A 19,406-nucleotide genomic window follows, 5' to 3' on the forward strand; every position below is an offset into this window, starting at 1 on the left:
CAGTAATAAAAGAATCTTAGGAAGGGAGGGAAAAAGGAAATTATTATTATTATTTATTTTCCACTAATTGTAGGTACAATTTATGGATGGTGAAGGGAGAAAGGGCATAGCCCCACATACACGAAAGTGCCTCCATCACCATTTAAAATCACAATATTCAAATATACAATTACATTCTACATAGTATGCTTATATACAGTTATCGTATATTACAAGGCATATTTACATAATACTCACAAGACCTGTTCAATATTCAGGAAATTCAACACACACACACGTACACACACGCATCCCCCCCCCCTCTCTCTCTCTCTCTCTCTCTCTCTCTCTCACTCATACTGAAAATTCACACAGTAGAAAAATTATATTATGTACAGAAGGTTTCATTATATATACATCCTTTTTACCTCTTTACAAAATTTCTCTGGAGGTAGTTCTTATATCTGTGATGGGAATTCATTCCACAGCCGAGCAGAACGATTAAAGAAGCCACTTTGATATGATACTGTTCTTGCAAATGGAGGGAAAAGGACACACTTCGACCTCTTTGTGCGGAACGATAGTTCAGCTGTAAGCGGTTGAAAGGGTTTATATGAATGTTACATGCGAGGGATTTTCTCAGGAAAGCAATATCTACAGTATTTGTTTACATAGGGTTGTTATAGGGGGCAGTGACCTGGCTGTATTTAAATGACCGTGTTGAGTAATTAGTCGTTCTGCTCGGTGTTGAACTCTCTCTAGTTTCGTCATGTTCTCCACTGTAGTAGGGTGCCAGGAAAGAAGCCTGTACAGCAGTATTGGCCGTACTGATGACAAATAGGCTGTCTGAACTGCTTTCTTCCTGGCTCCCAGTAGAGATCTGCGGATGAACCCCAGGACTCTGTATGCTTTGCACCTTATTTCCTCTACATGATTGTTCCATTTTAAATTGCTGCAAATGTGAATGCCAAGCAATTGTATTGAGGTGCAGGGCATCAGGTTTTTACCACATAGTGAAATTTGGTGTTGTAACTGTGATCTTGCTCTAGTTAAGCGTATATATTTACATTTCTGTATATTTATAGACATTCTATTTATTTGGGACCACAGAGCCACATTATCCAGATCTGACTGTAACTTATTTACGTCGTTCTCATTGCGAATGGCTCTGTAAATGATGGTGTCATCAGCATACTGTGCCATAGAAGATGATACACAACCTGGCAGATCCAGCGTAAATATCGTGTACAGAAGCGGTCCTATCACACTACCTTGAATCACACCCGAGGTGACTAAGGTTTGTTCTGACCTGGCCCAACTGAACACAACGCTCTGCGTCCGACCTACCAGGAATGATCGAAACCATGCCAGCAGTTTGCCTTGAATGCCATACTTGTTACGTTTTAACAACAGTCGTTGATGAGGTACCTGATCAAAGGCAATCCACTTGGGATGTATTAGATTGGTCCAGGGAATGTTGCCACACATCAATTACTGTTGTTAAAAGTGTAGTACAGGATTTCCCAGGGAGGAATCCATGTTGGTTGTTATTCAACAGGTTTCTCTCATTCAGAAAATCCAGGACATGTTTAACAATTAGGCGTTCCATGCATTTACGTAAACCAGATGTAATAGAGACTGGGCGATAGTTGTCTACATTTTCCCTGTCACCGTCTTTGAATACTGGAACGACATTTGCTTTCTTCCATTCTTCTGGCACAATCCCACTGTTCATTGAAATGTTAAATATTGCACAAAGAGAAGGTGCTAATGCTTCTGCACAACGATGGAGAACTCTGGCCGGCACGTTATCTGGCCCGTTCGAAGCATGAGGTCTACTTCTCCGAAGACTTGTTGCGACCTCGTTAGCAGTGAATGAAGTACAAGCTAGTTAGGGGGTGGAAACTGAGGGGTTGCCCTTGTAGTGAACATGTCTTCATCCTTGTCAGCAGTGGTGAAGTTATTTTTAAATTTACTGTTAAATGTGTCTGCTATTTCCTGGGGAGAGGAAACTGATAGTCCGTTGTACTTGAAAACGGATGGAGCACTGTTGCCGCTTTTGTTTCTGATGAAAGCCCATAGCTCTTTACTATTGGTACTAAGGCTGTGGATATATGAACTGTAGGCATCATGGATTAATGATTTGAGTTTGTTCCTAGCCAGTCTGTACTTCTCCCACCTATTGTCAGTTGGGTTTTCCTTCCATTTCCTGTATAAACAATTTCTCTTTCGAATACCTGATGTTATCTCTTTAGTGATCCATGGCGTTTTTCGCTTATTAGAAACGGAAACTTTCAGCACAACTTGATCGACACATTCAAAAAATACTTTTTTCCAGTTTACCCAGATCTCGTTGATATTTATATCACTGATGAAGGTCGTGAGGGGAATAGGGAGGTTTTTTGATAGAAGAAAAGAAAAATCGTTCCAGTTAGTGCAGGACAAATTATATATTGTTCAGGAGTGGAGTTTTGGGGAGGGTTTTCTGTAGGTCAAAGTTGTAATTATAGGTTGGTGATCACAAAATCCTGGTATTACGTCCAGGGACTGGACTGATGATGGAGAGTTAGTAAGGAACAGGTCTAGTGTAGAACGGGAATTTTGAGTAATACGAGTCACTTCGAACACTAACTGATGGAGAAAAATGTCGTAGAAGGTGGAGAGAAAACTATTAGCAAGAGGATTCTTTCTTACTGGGTTGGCATTTCTAGAACAAGTAATTTTCAGATTGAAGTATCCGCAATATAAATTGCATCGTAATTATTCTGCACTTGTTGAACACGCTCCAGAGAGGAGAGCAATGCATCGTTCATCGTTTGAGAGATCTTCGGTGTACAATACACTGATCCGATGAGGAATTTATTATTACCGCATGTAATTTCCACCACATGGCTTCAGCTGTCGTCTCCAACTCGGGACACCTAGTTGGATTACACTCTGGTTTTGCAGCAATAAGTACTCCGCCTCCTGTGGTTGGAGTCCGGTCCTTACGGAACAAGACAAAAGAATCTGGTAGCACTTATGAGTCATTAATTGTGGCTGAAAGCCATGTTTCACTGATAGACATAATAGAGTGATCTAGGCTTGAGAGCGAAGCGAGAATATATTCTTTTCTACCTGGACGTAAAATGCTGCGTGCGTTAAACGCAAAGAGAGTTAGATTATTATTTACATATTTACAGTTATAGCTATTTACAGAGTCACTGGTAACGTCACTGGTATTGGAAAAGAAAGAGTTCGTTAGTGGCGGCATTTCGCATTGCCAGCAAGTCAACGTTCTTTCCCCCTTCTTTAATTTCCTGTATTCTGATGTAGAAATTTGTGCACATGTCCTGTGATTACTTGACGAACAACTGCTACAGTTCACAAATAGTTGGTTACGACGCCCACTGCTTTCACATACTGTACAATGCTGGGGTCCGGGGTTCAATTCAGTGTCTCCAATTAACACGAGAGTTAGGCACCATAGTGGCCGCCCAGCGATCGGAAGTCTGACAACTCTGCCTTCCCCATCACGACGCGGCCGCCCTACCGCCAGCAGCCCGAGACTTTCACTGCCACACCAAGTGAGACACTTAAGAGAACATTTCTCACTTACCAACAGTTTTTCCAGTACACGAATCTTCTTCAAATCACCACAAGACTTATCCGAATGCACTGTTACACTTTTCGCGTAGGTCACGGCACGTTTTACCAACAATACAATAAGTAATGCACTGAGGACACTCGTAACCACCGGCATGCACGCCGGCATGAACAGTGTTTTGAGTAATTCAGGTGAACTCATAATAGATCCCAGGGAATCACTGGAGAGGTGGAAGGGATATTTTGAACATCTTCTCAATGTAAAAGGAAATCATTCTGGTGGTGTTGCGAACAGCCAAGCTCTTGGGGACGAGGAAAATGATGTTGGTGATATTACGCTTGAGGAAGTGGAAAGGATGGTAAATAAACTCCATTGTCATAAAGCAGCAGGAATAGATGAAATTAGACCTGAAATGGTGAACTATAGTGGGAGGGCAGGGATGAAATGGCTCCATAGAGTAGTAAAAGTAGCATGGAGTGTTGGTAAGGTTCCTTCAGATTGGACAAAAGCAGTAATTGCACCTATCTATAAGCAAGGGAACAGGAAGGATTACAACAACTATCGAGGTATCTCCTTGATTAGTATACCGGTAAAGTATTCACTGGCATCTTGGAAGGGAGGGTGCTATCAGTCTTTGAGAGGAAGTTGGATGAAAACCAGTGTGGTTTCAGACCACAGAGAGGCTGTCAGGATCAGATTTTCAGTATGCGCCAAGTAATTGAAAAATGCTACGAGAGGAATAGGCAGTTGTGTTTATGTTTCGTAGATCTAGAGAAAGCATATGACAGGGTACCGAGGGAAAAGATGTTCGCTATACTGGGGGACTATGGAATTAAAGGTTGATTATTAAAATCAATCAAAGGCATTTATGTTGACAATTGGGCTTCAGTGAGAATTGGTGGTAGAATGAGTTAAAATAGGCAGGGAGGGATTCAGTTAGGTGGAAATGTAGTAAGCAGAGTGGCCTATGCTGACGACTTGGTCTTAATGGCAGATTGTGCCGAAAGCCTGCAGTCTAATATCTTTGAACTTGAAGAGAGGTGCAATGAGTATGGTATGAAAATTAGCCTCTCGAAGACTAAATTGATGTCGGTAGGTAAGAAACTCAACAGAATTGAATGTCGGATTGGTGATACAAAGCTAGAACAGGTCGATAATTTCAAGTATTTAAGTTGTGTGTTCTCCCAGGATGGTAATATAGTAAGTGAGATTGAATCAAGGTGTCGTAAAGCTAATGCAGTGAGCTCACAGTTGTGATCGACTGTATTCTGTAAGAAGGAAGTCAGCTCCCAGACGAAACTATCTTTACATCGGTCTGTTTTCAGACCAACTTTGCTTTACAGGAGCGAAAGCTGGGTGGACTCAGGATATCTTATTCATAAGTTAGAAGTAACAGGCATGAAAGTAGCAAGAATTATTGCTGGTACAAACAGGTGGGAACAATGGCAGGAGGGTACTCAGAATGATGAGATAAAGGCTAATTTAGGAATGAACTCGATAGATGAAGCTGTGCGCATAAACCGGCTTCGGTGTTGGGGTCATGTGAGGCGAATGGAGGAGGATAGGTTACCTAGGTAAATAATGGACTCTGTTGTGGAGGGTAAGAGAAGTAGAGGTAGACCAAGATGATGATGGTTAGACTCGGTTTCTAACGATCTAGAGATAAGAGGTATAGAACTAAATGAGGCCACAACACTAGTTGCAAATCGAGGATTGTGGCAACGTTTAGTAAATTCACAGAGGCTTGCAGACTGAACGCTGAAGGGCATAACAGTCTATAATGGTAATGTATGTATGTATGTATGTATGTATGTATGTATGTATGTATGTATGTATGTATGTATGTATGTATGTATGAATTTGGATTTATTTGGATTTATTTACAGGAAGAGTGAAATCTGGAATACTACAGAATTCATTTCTCGATTGTATGATGGTTCATGTTTGTGGGTAGTCATGTCCTAGTTCGTGAACCATGGGCAACGGCTGAGTGGCCTAGTAAGTGGTCCTGAGAGTCGGGATACCACTTGCTATGGAATGGGAGTGGGCATCTCAGACATATTCTGAGTCATGGCCCTCCTTGTGCTCAGGCGGCTAGGACTATACAATTCACCAGTGGTCCATAACCCATTTGAGGAGAGATCTTCACTTGGACTATGTGCAAGTAGGGTAGCATCCTGCTTCATGAATTTACTGAGCTCAGAACATTTTAAGCAAGCCTCGGACCTATGGGAGTAATGGAGTCCCACTCCCATTTGAGAGGCAAGGGACTCCTTGGAAACAACTAGGCGAACGAAATGGAATTCGATGGGGAGCTATCAATATTAATGGGGCTTAATGGAAGAAAGAAAGTAGAACTGGCTGAGTCAGCAAAGAGGATACATCTGTATGTGCTAGGAGTAAGTGATATTCGGGTAAGGGGAGATAATGAGGAAGAGATAGGAGATTATCAAGTGTACTTGACGGGTGTTAGAAAGGGAAGGGCAGAGTCTGGGGTAGGGCTTTTTATCAGGAATACCATTGCACGCAACATAGTTTTTGTTAGGCACGTAAATGAGTGAATGATGTGGATAGATTTGTCAGTTGGAGGAATTAGGACAAGGATTGTGTCCGTGTATTCACCATGTGAGGGTGCAGGTTTTATGAAGCATTGAATGACATCGTGGTCAGGGTCAACAGCAAGGATAGAATAGTGCTAATGGGCAATTTCAATGCGAGAGTTGGGAATAGAACTGAAGGATACGAAAGGGTGATTGGTATATGTGGTGAAGATATGGAAGCTAATGGGAATGGGAAGCGTTTGCTGGACTTCTGTGCTAGTATGGGTTTAGCTGTCACGAATACATTCTTCAAGCATAAGGCTATTCACCCCTACACATGGGAGGCTAGGGGTACCAGATCCATAATAGACTATATCTTAACCGACTTCAAATTCAGGAAATCTGTTAGGAATGCACAAGTTTTTCGCAGATGTTTCGATGATACAGACCACTATCTGATCTGTAGTGAACTATCTCTAGGCCTAGGGTAGAGAAAGTGTAATCTGTCTGCAAACGGATAAGGGTAGAAAATTTCCAGGATGAGGAAGTTAGACAGAAGTACATGGATATGATTAGTGAGAAGTTTTGAACAGTAGACATTAAGCAGGTTCAGGATATAGAAGGTGAATGGGTGGCATACAGGGAGGCTGTAGTAGAAACAGCAAGGGAATGCCTAGGAACAACTGTGTGTAAAGATGGGAAAAGGCGAACATCTTGGTGGAATGATGAGTTGAGAGCAGCCTGTAAACGTAAAAAGAAGGCTTATCAGAAATGGCTCCAAACAAGGGCCGAGGCAGACAGGGATTTGTACGTAGATGAAAGAAACAGAGCGAAACAAATAGTTGTTGAATCCAAAAAGAAGTCATGGGAAGATTTTGGTAATAACCTGGAAAGGTTAGGTCAAGCAGCAGGGAAACCTTTCTGGACAGTAATAAAGAATCTTAGGAAGGGATGGGAAAAGGAAATGAACAGTGTTTTGAGTAATTCAGGTGAACTTATAATAGATCCCAGGGAATCACTGGAGAGGTGGAGGGAATATTTTGAACATCTTCTCAATGTAAAAGGAAATCATCCTGGTGGTATTGCAAACAGCCAAGCTCATGGGGAGGAGGAAAATGATGTTGGTGAAATTATGCTCGAGGAAGTGGAAAGGATAGTAAAAAAAACTCCATTGTCATAAGGCAGCAGGAATAGATGAAATTAGACCTGAAATGGTGAAGTATAGTGGAAGGCAGGGATGAAATGGCTTCATAGAGTAGTGAAATTAGCGTGGAGTGTTAGTAAGGTACCTTCAGATTGGACAAAAGCAGTAATTGCAGCTATCTATAAGCAAGGGAACAGGAAGGACTGCAACAACTATCGAGGTATCTCATTGATTAGTATACCAGGCAAAGTATTCACTGGCATCCTGGAAGGGAGGGTGCGATCAGTCGTTGAGAGGAAGTTGGATGAAAACCAGTGTGGTTTCAGACCACAGAGAGGCTGTCAGGATCAGATTTTCAGTATGCGCCAGGTAATTGAAAAATGCTACGAGAGGAATAGGCAGTTGTGTTTATGTTTCATAGATCTAGAGAAAGCATATGACAGGGTACCGAGGGAAAAGATGTTCACTATACTGGGGGACTATGGCATTAAAGTCAGATTATTAAAATCAATCAAAGGCATTTATGTTGACAATTGGGCTTCAGTGAGAATTGATGCTAGAATGAGTTCTTGGTTCAGGGTACTTACGGGGGTTAGACAAGGCTGTAATCTTTCATCTTTGCTGTTCGTAGTTTACATGGATCATCTGCTGAAAGGTATAAAATGGCAGGGAGGGATTCAGTTAGGTGGAAATGTAGTAAGCAGTTTGGCCTATGCTGATGACTTGGTCTTAATGGCAGACTGTGCCGAAAGCCTGCAGTCTAATATCTTGGAACTTGAAGAGAGGTGCAATGAGTATGGTGTGAAAATTAGCCTCTCGAAGACTAAATTGATGTCAGTAGGTAAGAATTTCAACAGAATTGAATGTCAGATTGGTGATACAAAGCTAGAACAGGTCGATAATTTCAAGTATTTAGGTTGTGTGCTCTCCCAGGATGGTAGTATTGTAAGTGAGATTGAATCAAGTTGTAGTAAAGCTAATGCAGTGAGCTCGCAGTTGCGATAAGCAGTATTCTGTAAGAAGGAAGTCAGCTCCCAGACGAAACTATCTTTACATTGGTCTGATTTCAGACCAACTTTGCTTTACGGGAGCGAAAGCTGGGTGGATTCAGGATATCTTATTCATAAGTTAGAAGTAACAGACATGAAAGTAGCAAGAATGATTGCTGGTACAAACAGGTGGGAACAATGGCAGGATGGTACTCGGAATGAGGAGATAAAGGCTAATTTAGGAATGAACTCGATGGATGAAGCTGTACGCATAAACCAGCTTTGGTGGTGGGGTAATGTGTGGGCGAATGGAGGAAGATAGGTTACATAGGAGAATAATGGACTCTGCTATGGAGGGTAAGAGGAGTAGAGGGAGACTAGACGACGATGGTTAGACTCAGTTTCTAACCATTTAAAGATAAGAGGTATAGAACTAAATGAGGCCACAACACTAGTTGCAAATCGAGGATTGTGGCGACGTTTAGTAAATTCCCAGAGGCTTGCAGATTGAACGCTGAAAGGCATAACAGTCTATAATGATGGATGGATGGATGGATGGATGGATGGATGGATGGATGGATGGATGGATGGATGGATGGATGGATGGATGGATGGATGGATGGATGGATGGATGGATGGATGGATGGATGGATGGATGGATGGATGGATGGATGGATGGATGGATGGATGGATGGATGGATGGATGGATGGATGGATGGATGGATGGATGGATGGATGGATGGATGGATGGATGGATGGATGGATGGATGGATGGATGGATGGATGGATGGATGGATGGATGGATGGATGGATGGATGGATGGATGGATGGATGGATGGATGGATGGATGGATGGATGGATGGATGGATGGATGGATGGATGGATGGATGGATGGATGGATGGATGGATGGATGGATGGATGGATGGATGGATGGATGGATGGATGGATGGATGGATGGATGGATGGATGGATGGATGGATGGATGGATGGATGGATGGATGGATGGATGGATGGATGGATGGATGGATGGATGGATGGATGGATGGATGGATGGATGGATGGATGGATGGATGGATGGATGGATGGATGGATGGATGGATGGATGGATGGATGGATGGATGGATGGATGGATGGATGGATGGATGGATGGATGGATGGATGGATGGATGGATGGATGGATGGATGGATGGATGGATGGATGGATGGATGGATGGATGGATGGATGGATGGATGGATGGATGGATGGATGGATGGATGGATGGATGGATGGATGGATGGATGGATGGATGGATGGATGGATGGATGGATGGATGGATGGATGGATGGATGGATGGATGGATGGATGGATGGATGGATGGATGGATGGATGGATGGATGGATGGATGGATGGATGGATGGATGGATGGATGGATGGATGGATGGATGGATGGATGGATGGATGGATGGATGGATGGATGGATGGATGGATGGATGGATGGATGGATGGATGGATGGATGGATGGATGGATGGATGGATGGATGGATGGATGGATGGATGGATGGATGGATGGATGGATGGATGGATGGATGGATGGATGGATGGATGGATGGATGGATGGATGGATGGATGGATGGATGGATGGATGGATGGATGGATGGATGGATGGATGGATGGATGGATGGATGGATGGATGGATGGATGGATGGATGGATGGATGGATGGATGGATGGATGGATGGATGGATGGATGGATGGATGGATGGATGGATGGATGGATGGATGGATGGATGGATGGATGGATGGATGGATGGATGGATGGATGGATGGATGGATGGATGGATGGATGGATGGATGGATGGATGGATGGATGGATGGATGGATGGATGGATGGATGGATGGATGGATGGATGGATGGATGGATGGATGGATGGATGGATGGATGGATGGATGGATGGATGGATGGATGGATGGATGGATGGATGGATGGATGGATGGATGGATGGATGGATGGATGGATGGATGGATGGATGGATGGATGGATGGATGGATGGATGGATGGATGGATGGATGGATGGATGGATGGATGGATGGATGGATGGATGGATGGATGGATGGATGGATGGATGGATGGATGGATGGATGGATGGATGGATGGATGGATGGATGGATGGATGGATGGATGGATGGATGGATGGATGGATGGATGGATGGATGGATGGATGGATGGATGGATGGATGGATGGATGGATGGATGGATGGATGGATGGATGGATGGATGGATGGATGGATGGATGGATGGATGGATGGATGGATGGATGGATGGATGGATGGATGGATGGATGGATGGATGGATGGATGGATGGATGGATGGATGGATGGATGGATGGATGGATGGATGGATGGATGGATGGATGGATGGATGGATGGATGGATGGATGGATGGATGGATGGATGGATGGATGGATGGATGGATGGATGGATGGATGGATGGATGGATGGATGGATGGATGGATGGATGGATGGATGGATGGATGGATGGATGGATGGATGGATGGATGGATGGATGGATGGATGGATGGATGGATGGATGGATGGATGGATGGATGGATGGATGGATGGATGGATGGATGGATGGATGGATGGATGGATGGATGGATGGATGGATGGATGGATGGATGGATGGATGGATGGATGGATGGATGGATGGATGGATGGATGGATGGATGGATGGATGGATGGATGGATGGATGGATGGATGGATGGATGGATGGATGGATGGATGGATGGATGGATGGATGGATGGATGGATGGATGGATGGATGGATGGATGGATGGATGGATGGATGGATGGATGGATGGATGGATGGATGGATGGATGGATGGATGGATGGATGGATGGATGGATGGATGGATGGATGGATGGATGGATGGATGGATGGATGGATGGATGGATGGATGGATGGATGGATGGATGGATGGATGGATGGATGGATGGATGGATGGATGGATGGATGGATGGATGGATGGATGGATGGATGGATGGATGGATGGATGGATGGATGGATGGATGGATGGATGGATGGATGGATGGATGGATGGATGGATGGATGGATGGATGGATGGATGGATGGATGGATGGATGGATGGATGGATGGATGGATGGATGGATGGATGGATGGATGGATGGATGGATGGATGGATGGATGGATGGATGGATGGATGGATGGATGGATGGATGGATGGATGGATGGATGGATGGATGGATGGATGGATGGATGGATGGATGGATGGATGGATGGATGGATGGATGGATGGATGGATGGATGGATGGATGGATGGATGGATGGATGGATGGATGGATGGATGGATGGATGGATGGATGGATGGATGGATGGATGGATGGATGGATGGATGGATGGATGGATGGATGGATGGATGGATGGATGGATGGATGGATGGATGGATGGATGGATGGATGGATGGATGGATGGATGGATGGATGGATGGATGGATGGATGGATGGATGGATGGATGGATGGATGGATGGATGGATGGATGGATGGATGGATGGATGGATGGATGGATGGATGGATGGATGGATGGATGGATGGATGGATGGATGGATGGATGGATGGATGGATGGATGGATGGATGGATGGATGGATGGATGGATGGATGGATGGATGGATGGATGGATGGATGGATGGATGGATGGATGGATGGATGGATGGATGGATGGATGGATGGATGGATGGATGGATGGATGGATGGATGGATGGATGGATGGATGGATGGATGGATGGATGGATGGATGGATGGATGGATGGATGGATGGATGGATGGATGGATGGATGGATGGATGGATGGATGGATGGATGGATGGATGGATGGATGGATGGATGGATGGATGGATGGATGGATGGATGGATGGATGGATGGATGGATGGATGGATGGATGGATGGATGGATGGATGGATGGATGGATGGATGGATGGATGGATGGATGGATGGATGGATGGATGGATGGATGGATGGATGGATGGATGGATGGATGGATGGATGGATGGATGGATGGATGGATGGATGGATGGATGGATGGATGGATGGATGGATGGATGGATGGATGGATGGATGGATGGATGGATGGATGGATGGATGGATGGATGGATGGATGGATGGATGGATGGATGGATGGATGGATGGATGGATGGATGGATGGATGGATGGATGGATGGATGGATGGATGGATGGATGGATGGATGGATGGATGGATGGATGGATGGATGGATGGATGGATGGATGGATGGATGGATGGATGGATGGATGGATGGATGGATGGATGGATGGATGGATGGATGGATGGATGGATGGATGGATGGATGGATGGATGGATGGATGGATGGATGGATGGATGGATGGATGGATGGATGGATGGATGGATGGATGGATGGATGGATGGATGGATGGATGGATGGATGGATGGATGGATGGATGGATGGATGGATGGATGGATGGATGGATGGATGGATGGATGGATGGATGGATGGATGGATGGATGGATGGATGGATGGATGGATGGATGGATGGATGGATGGATGGATGGATGGATGGATGGATGGATGGATGGATGGATGGATGGATGGATGGATGGATGGATGGATGGATGGATGGATGGATGGATGGATGGATGGATGGATGGATGGATGGATGGATGGATGGATGGATGGATGGATGGATGGATGGATGGATGGATGGATGGATGGATGGATGGATGGATGGATGGATGGATGGATGGATGGATGGATGGATGGATGGATGGATGGATGGATGGATGGATGGATGGATGGATGGATGGATGGATGGATGGATGGATGGATGGATGGATGGATGGATGGATGGATGGATGGATGGATGGATGGATGGATGGATGGATGGATGGATGGATGGATGGATGGATGGATGGATGGATGGATGGATGGATGGATGGATGGATGGATGGATGGATGGATGGATGGATGGATGGATGGATGGATGGATGGATGGATGGATGGATGGATGGATGGATGGATGGATGGATGGATGGATGGATGGATGGATGGATGGATGGATGGATGGATGGATGGATGGATGGATGGATGGATGGATGGATGGATGGATGGATGGATGGATGGATGGATGGATGGATGGATGGATGGATGGATGGATGGATGGATGGATGGATGGATGGATGGATGGATGGATGGATGGATGGATGGATGGATGGATGGATGGATGGATGGATGGATGGATGGATGGATGGATGGATGGATGGATGGATGGATGGATGGATGGATGGATGGATGGATGGATGGATGGATGGATGGATGGATGGATGGATTAGGCTACTATTATACCAACAAATAATCTTTCTGTGTATCAACACCACTATCAAAGAGTAGGGAAATGTCCACATATTCAAAACCATTAGATTAATTTACAAAGGCTTGCAGACTTAACGCTGAAAGGCATTACAATATATCATGAAGGGGTATGTATGTACACCCTCAGACCAAAAAAAAAAAACCATTACGGAATGCTGTTCTGCCTTGGTGCAAACAGAGGGTGGGGTGGCCATCTTTACGTCGCAACAGCTCAAGCTGTACTGATCTGATAACGCTGAAACCTACCACAGACTTAGATAACGGTGTTAGTTCTGCCTTGGTGCAAACAGAGGGTGGGGTGGCCATCTTTACGTCGCAACAGCTCAAGCTGTACTGATCTGATAACGCTGAAACCTACCACAGACTTAGATAACGGTGTTATCTAGTGGCTGGTGAGCAAACAACGCCATAGAGCCAACCTAAAGACAATTAGAGCAAAATTGCAGATACTAGTCCGGCTCCATGGCTAAATGGTTAGCATGCTGGCCCTTGGTCACAGGGGTCCTGGGTTCGATTCCTGGCAGGGTCGAGAATTTAAACCTTCATTGGTTAATTTCGCTTACCAGGATATGCTTAAATCTTTAAACTGTTACTTGTATAGTCTATTCAATAAGCCATTTGTAGATCAAATGTTTCCACAATACACACAAACGATGAATATCAGCTCCAAGATCAATTCAAGACTCAAGAATAATTGTTTATTACATGGACATTGGCATAGTCCAACAACACCATTCACTACAGTTTTACTGTGTTGTTTTAATTCCAATTTTAAATGTGTTGTCTAATGTTTCATCACTCATTTAGATTAAGACTTTACTTAAGACATACCAATTTGTAATATTTTATTGGTGGTCATAATATGCATGTATTTCCAATTTTGATCATGGCTGAAGATGACCTAATATAGCAGGGTCGAAACTAGTACCAGTAATATAAGATACAATATTAATCTAATAGTATTGCATAGGTGGACCTTTCTCTACCTTTTGATAGTGATCAGTTGTTTCATATCGACCATAATGAAATTCGTAACTTATGAGTATCAACACCACAGTTGTGCATTAGTTAAACCATTGCTTTCTGCTGCGCACCGAGTGCATGGCCTTTGCACTCCTCACAGTTTTGCCACCTTTAGCGCTAGTAGTCACTTGCACGTTCCGCATTCGTTGTGCTAGATTAATGCTTCTGTTATGGAAAAGGAAAATTTACTGAGCACTACCGACAATGCCTCATCATCAAACTTCATAGGAATCCTCAACCAATAATCCCAGACACTTGCACATTATTTTCAAGATGACAAGGATAATAAAATTAAGTAAGCCTACTTTTTGCAAAATAATTCAAAAGGGTCCAATGATGCCAAAAGAAGTGAGAAAATAACATAGTTAAATTTGCTATAATACATGAATTTCAGTGTGGTTTGATTAGACAGGAGATTTTCAGTTTTTATAAATAGGGTCAGCCACTAACAGTTAATGAATTTGAAAAATGTTGATAGTTCCTGCATGAAGAAAAATCTTTAAGGGGAGTTGTAAGGAAGCTAGGATTTAGCTTTCCCATTCCCAATAAAAGACTTGTAATACTGGAATTGTTGCATGAATGTATTGGTATCTGCCTGCAAAAAAGTTGCATGATGAAACGAATATTGGAAACTGGTTTCAAAATTACCCTTTTTTTTAAAAAAAATTTCCTTTACACTAACACAGATACCATAGGTATTATGTCGACAATGGGATAAGAAAGGGCTGGGAGTGGGAAGGAAGTGACTCTGTCCTTAATTAAGGTACAGCCCCAGCATTTGCCTGGTGTGAAAATTTGAAACCACAGAAAACCGTATTCAAGGCTGTCGACAGTGGCGATTGAATCCACTATCTCCCGAATGTAAGCTGGTAGGTATGTGACCCAAGCCACGTGGCCACTTGTTCATTAAATTACCTTTTAAATATTCTTCCTAATGATAAGAGATATGCGATCATTCTTGACAATGCAAGTTGTCATTCTAGGCAGCTGGGTAAAATCTCTTAATAGATCAAGCAATAAAACAGAAATTGAAATATTCATGAAACAGTTCAACATCCATGTATTTGATCTAGTGCCAATAATGTTAATCTTGCTGGATCATGTAAAAGCAGCCAACAATTATAAACAGAAGCACTTGGTTGTTCCCCGTCTTCATACACATTATTATTAATGAAAATGAAAACCTACAACCTGTTTTCCAGTCATTGATCAGGTCAGGGATGAACGAATGAAGCCCCCATCTTGCGGCGAGGATAGGAATTGTGCCGGCTGCCATAGCCTGTCGCACTCCTCTGGGGCAGTGATTAATGACTGACAGATGAAATGATATTGGAGTGTGGTGCTGAAATGAAAGATGACAGGGAAAACCGGAGTACCCGGAGAAAATCCTGTCTCGCCTCCGCTTTGTGTAGCACAAATCTCACATGGAGTGAATGGGATTTGAACCACGGAACCCATTGGTGAGAGGCTGCCACCTGAGCCATGGAGGTATTATTATTATTATTATTATTATTATTATTATTATTATTATTATTATTATTAAAAATACTCCTATGGAATATGAAAGATAAACACTATCATTCTCCAGACATACAATGCAAAATAGGGGTGAATGTTACAGAGGAAGTGGGTGTTGATAATGTTATATCAACATTGAAACCACAGAAACCGTATTCAGGGCTGTCGACAATGGGGATCGAATTGACTATCTCCCGAAAGCAAGCTGATAGCTACGTGACCCTAGCCGCTTGGTCACTTGTTCAGTAAATTACCTTTTAAATATTCTTCCTAATGATTATTATTATGGTTATAATTATTAATTTGCCTGCTGTGAAAATGGGAAACCATGAAAACCCATCTTCAGGGCTGCTAACAGTAGGGTTTAAACCCTTTCTTGACGCAGGGTTGGGGATGAGGTGAAGTGAATTTATATGGCGTGTTTTATGGCTAGATCCCTTCCTGATGCCAACCTCAGTTGAGGAGCTCATGAAAATGATATGATGATGGTGAATGAAACTGGGTAAGGAGATGGAAGGAATCGGCTGTGGCCTATGGATAGGAACTGTCCTGGCATCTGCCTGGAAGTGATAACAGGAAACCACAGAAAACCGTTCTCAGCAGTGGGTTTGAACCCACGCGTCCCCCGAATGCAGAGCTTGGATGCAAAGCCATAACACGTTAATACGTGTGGCCACTCCGCTCAGTGGGTGTTGATAAGTAGTCCTACTAAATGATTATTTACAATATAATTATAATTTCAGTAACAGCAGCATAGCTCATGTGCTGAAAAAATGAATTTGGGGCCACCAGCAACCAACACCAAACACCATAAGCGAAGAAAACGAACGATTAAAAAAAATTGATGAGGACAAAAAATTCCTTGAAATAAAGGGAGCAATATTACAATTACTTATCAAAAGTAAAGCCATTAAGGACAACAGCCATCACCAATTTTTGGTAAGCCTTCTTTGATATATGAAGAAGGTTCCTGAACTGGCTGTAAGAAATAAGCTCCAGCAAGTTTTGAAAGATGGGGATGAATTACATCATACTTCTCTGCACATGCCATCTCTGTATAAATACACACAATCCCCATCATCCTGAACCATTGTACCAAAACCAGAGACAAGCCCACCTAATGACACATGGATTTTGTGGAGTTACAACCAACATTTCTTGAGGATTATAAAATTGAAAAAAAAAAAGGAAAATGGTTGTAAACAACATGATTTTTTTTAAATTTTACAATTTGCTTTATGCTGCACTGCTCAGATAGATCTTATGGTGACGATGGGATAGGAAAGGGCTAGGAGTGGGAAGGAAGTGGCCGTGGCCTTAAGTAGAGTCCCAGTATTTGCCTGGTGTGAAAATGGGAAATGAAAATCATCTTCAGAGCTGCTGACAGTAGGGTTTGAACAAAACAAAACATGTAGGTCTGTTGAAATAAGATATAAAGGTTTTTTTTTAATTTCTGTTTAACTCTTCTCATGTGAAGCTTTCTGATGGATATGTACCTTCCTTATTCGTGTGTGTTACACTGATATCTTAAATTACAGGCCTAATTTGACCTTTTAGTCTTTTCAAAATTCAAAGTATTTAAAAAAGTATTCATATTTCTTACTATAAATTCTCAGTGAAACGTTTCAAAGGCGTTATTATGTCCCCGAAGTGTGATATTTTGGCTGTATGATTTGAAAATTAGCCTTTCCAGGACAAAAGTGATGTCGCAGATAAGAAGCCTGAGAGAATTGAATATCAGGTTCGGAATACAAAACTGTAATAGGTAGATAATTTCAAGTACCTTGGGATGTAGGATGGTAGCATAGTGAGATTGAATCAAGGTGCAGGAAATTGAATGCGTTGATTTTGCAGTTGCCATGAGCAGTATTCTATAAGAAGGAAATTGTCTTTACATTGGTCTGTTTGTAGACAGACTTTACTTTACAGGAGTTAAAGCTTGGTGGACTCAGGATATCTTTTTTCATAGGTTAGAAGTAACATATATGAAAATAGCGAGAATGATCACTGGTATCAACAGGTAGGAACAATAGCAGGCAGATACTCATAATGCGGAGATGAAGACCAATTTAGGAGTGAACTCGATTGATGGAGTTGTACGCTTAAACCGGCTTCAGTGGTGGGGGTCATATGAGATAAATGCAGGAGGATAGATTACCTAAGAGAATAATGGACTCAGTCATGGAGGAAGATTTTTTTTCTTTTTGCTATTTGCTTTACGTCGCACCGACTATCTTCCGATTACTGGATACTGGTCGCACTTAAGCGACTGCAGCTATCGAGCTCGGTTGGAGGGAGATCAAGACGACAATGGTTAAACTCAGTTTCTAATGATGTAGAATAAATGAGGCCACAGAACTAGTTACCAATAGAGGATCGTAAGTGTATTGAGTAAGTACACAGAGGCTTGCAGACTGAACGCTATTATGAGGATATATGTATAGTATATGATTTCCTGATGCCAGCCCTAGGTGGAGGGATGTATTAACTATTACATTCTTTCTTATGGTGGATGGTAGTGTTGTGTTTTGTATGTAGATGAAGGAAAATGTATTGAGACAAACATAAATATCCAGTCCCCGAGCCAGAGAAGTTAACCATACACACTTAAAATCCTTTTCCCAGGCGGGTATCAAACTGAAGCCCTCTGAACCAAAGGCCAGTATGCTGAAATTTCAGCCAGGGAACCAGATTGTTTTGCAGGAGTATCATTTAATTCATTTTTATTATTCTTTGGAAGAAATAGGAAATGTTATTTCCTTATATTAAGGAAATTCTCACTTTATGTGAACCTCAACTTTTACTTAGAACTTAACACTACGTACATTATATTAATGTTCAGAGCTCTTGATTTGTCCCATGTCCCGTCATAACGTACACCAGTTCATTTAAATCTTGCTGCAGGTTTTCTGCAGCGTACATAGTCAAGATAGAGTAGCAGTTGTGTTGGGAAACCAATTAGTTCTTGGAATAATTGGTACTGCTTGCAAGGTAACAAAATAGCACTATAGGACTGTGGCATACAAACCACGAGGTCAAGGGTACACAGTATCCATTACTGATTTCACTTTTGGGGATTCTTCTCTGTTTATAATACCTAAGCAGGTATATGGGTGTCCAGTGATTTTTATTTAGTGTAAATAAAGACATTTGGACATTCAAACCAAATAAATATTCTCTTGCCTGAGACATATCTTCCCTACTCACCTGTAAGACATGGAACTAAA

The 19,406-nt window shown here is 42.8% G+C and overlaps 1 protein-coding gene across 5 annotated transcripts in view; it reads left to right on the forward strand.

Moving 5' to 3' along the window:
• LOC136864029 (JNK1/MAPK8-associated membrane protein) overlaps nucleotides 1–19,406 on the forward strand; it is a 181,042-nt gene that overhangs the window by 31,533 nt on the left and 130,103 nt on the right. The gene's annotated exons all lie outside the window — the stretch shown is intronic.

Source organism: Anabrus simplex, chromosome 2 (genome assembly GCF_040414725.1).
Source record: "Anabrus simplex isolate iqAnaSimp1 chromosome 2, ASM4041472v1, whole genome shotgun sequence".
NCBI classification, from domain to species: Eukaryota; Metazoa; Arthropoda; class Insecta; order Orthoptera; family Tettigoniidae; genus Anabrus; species Anabrus simplex.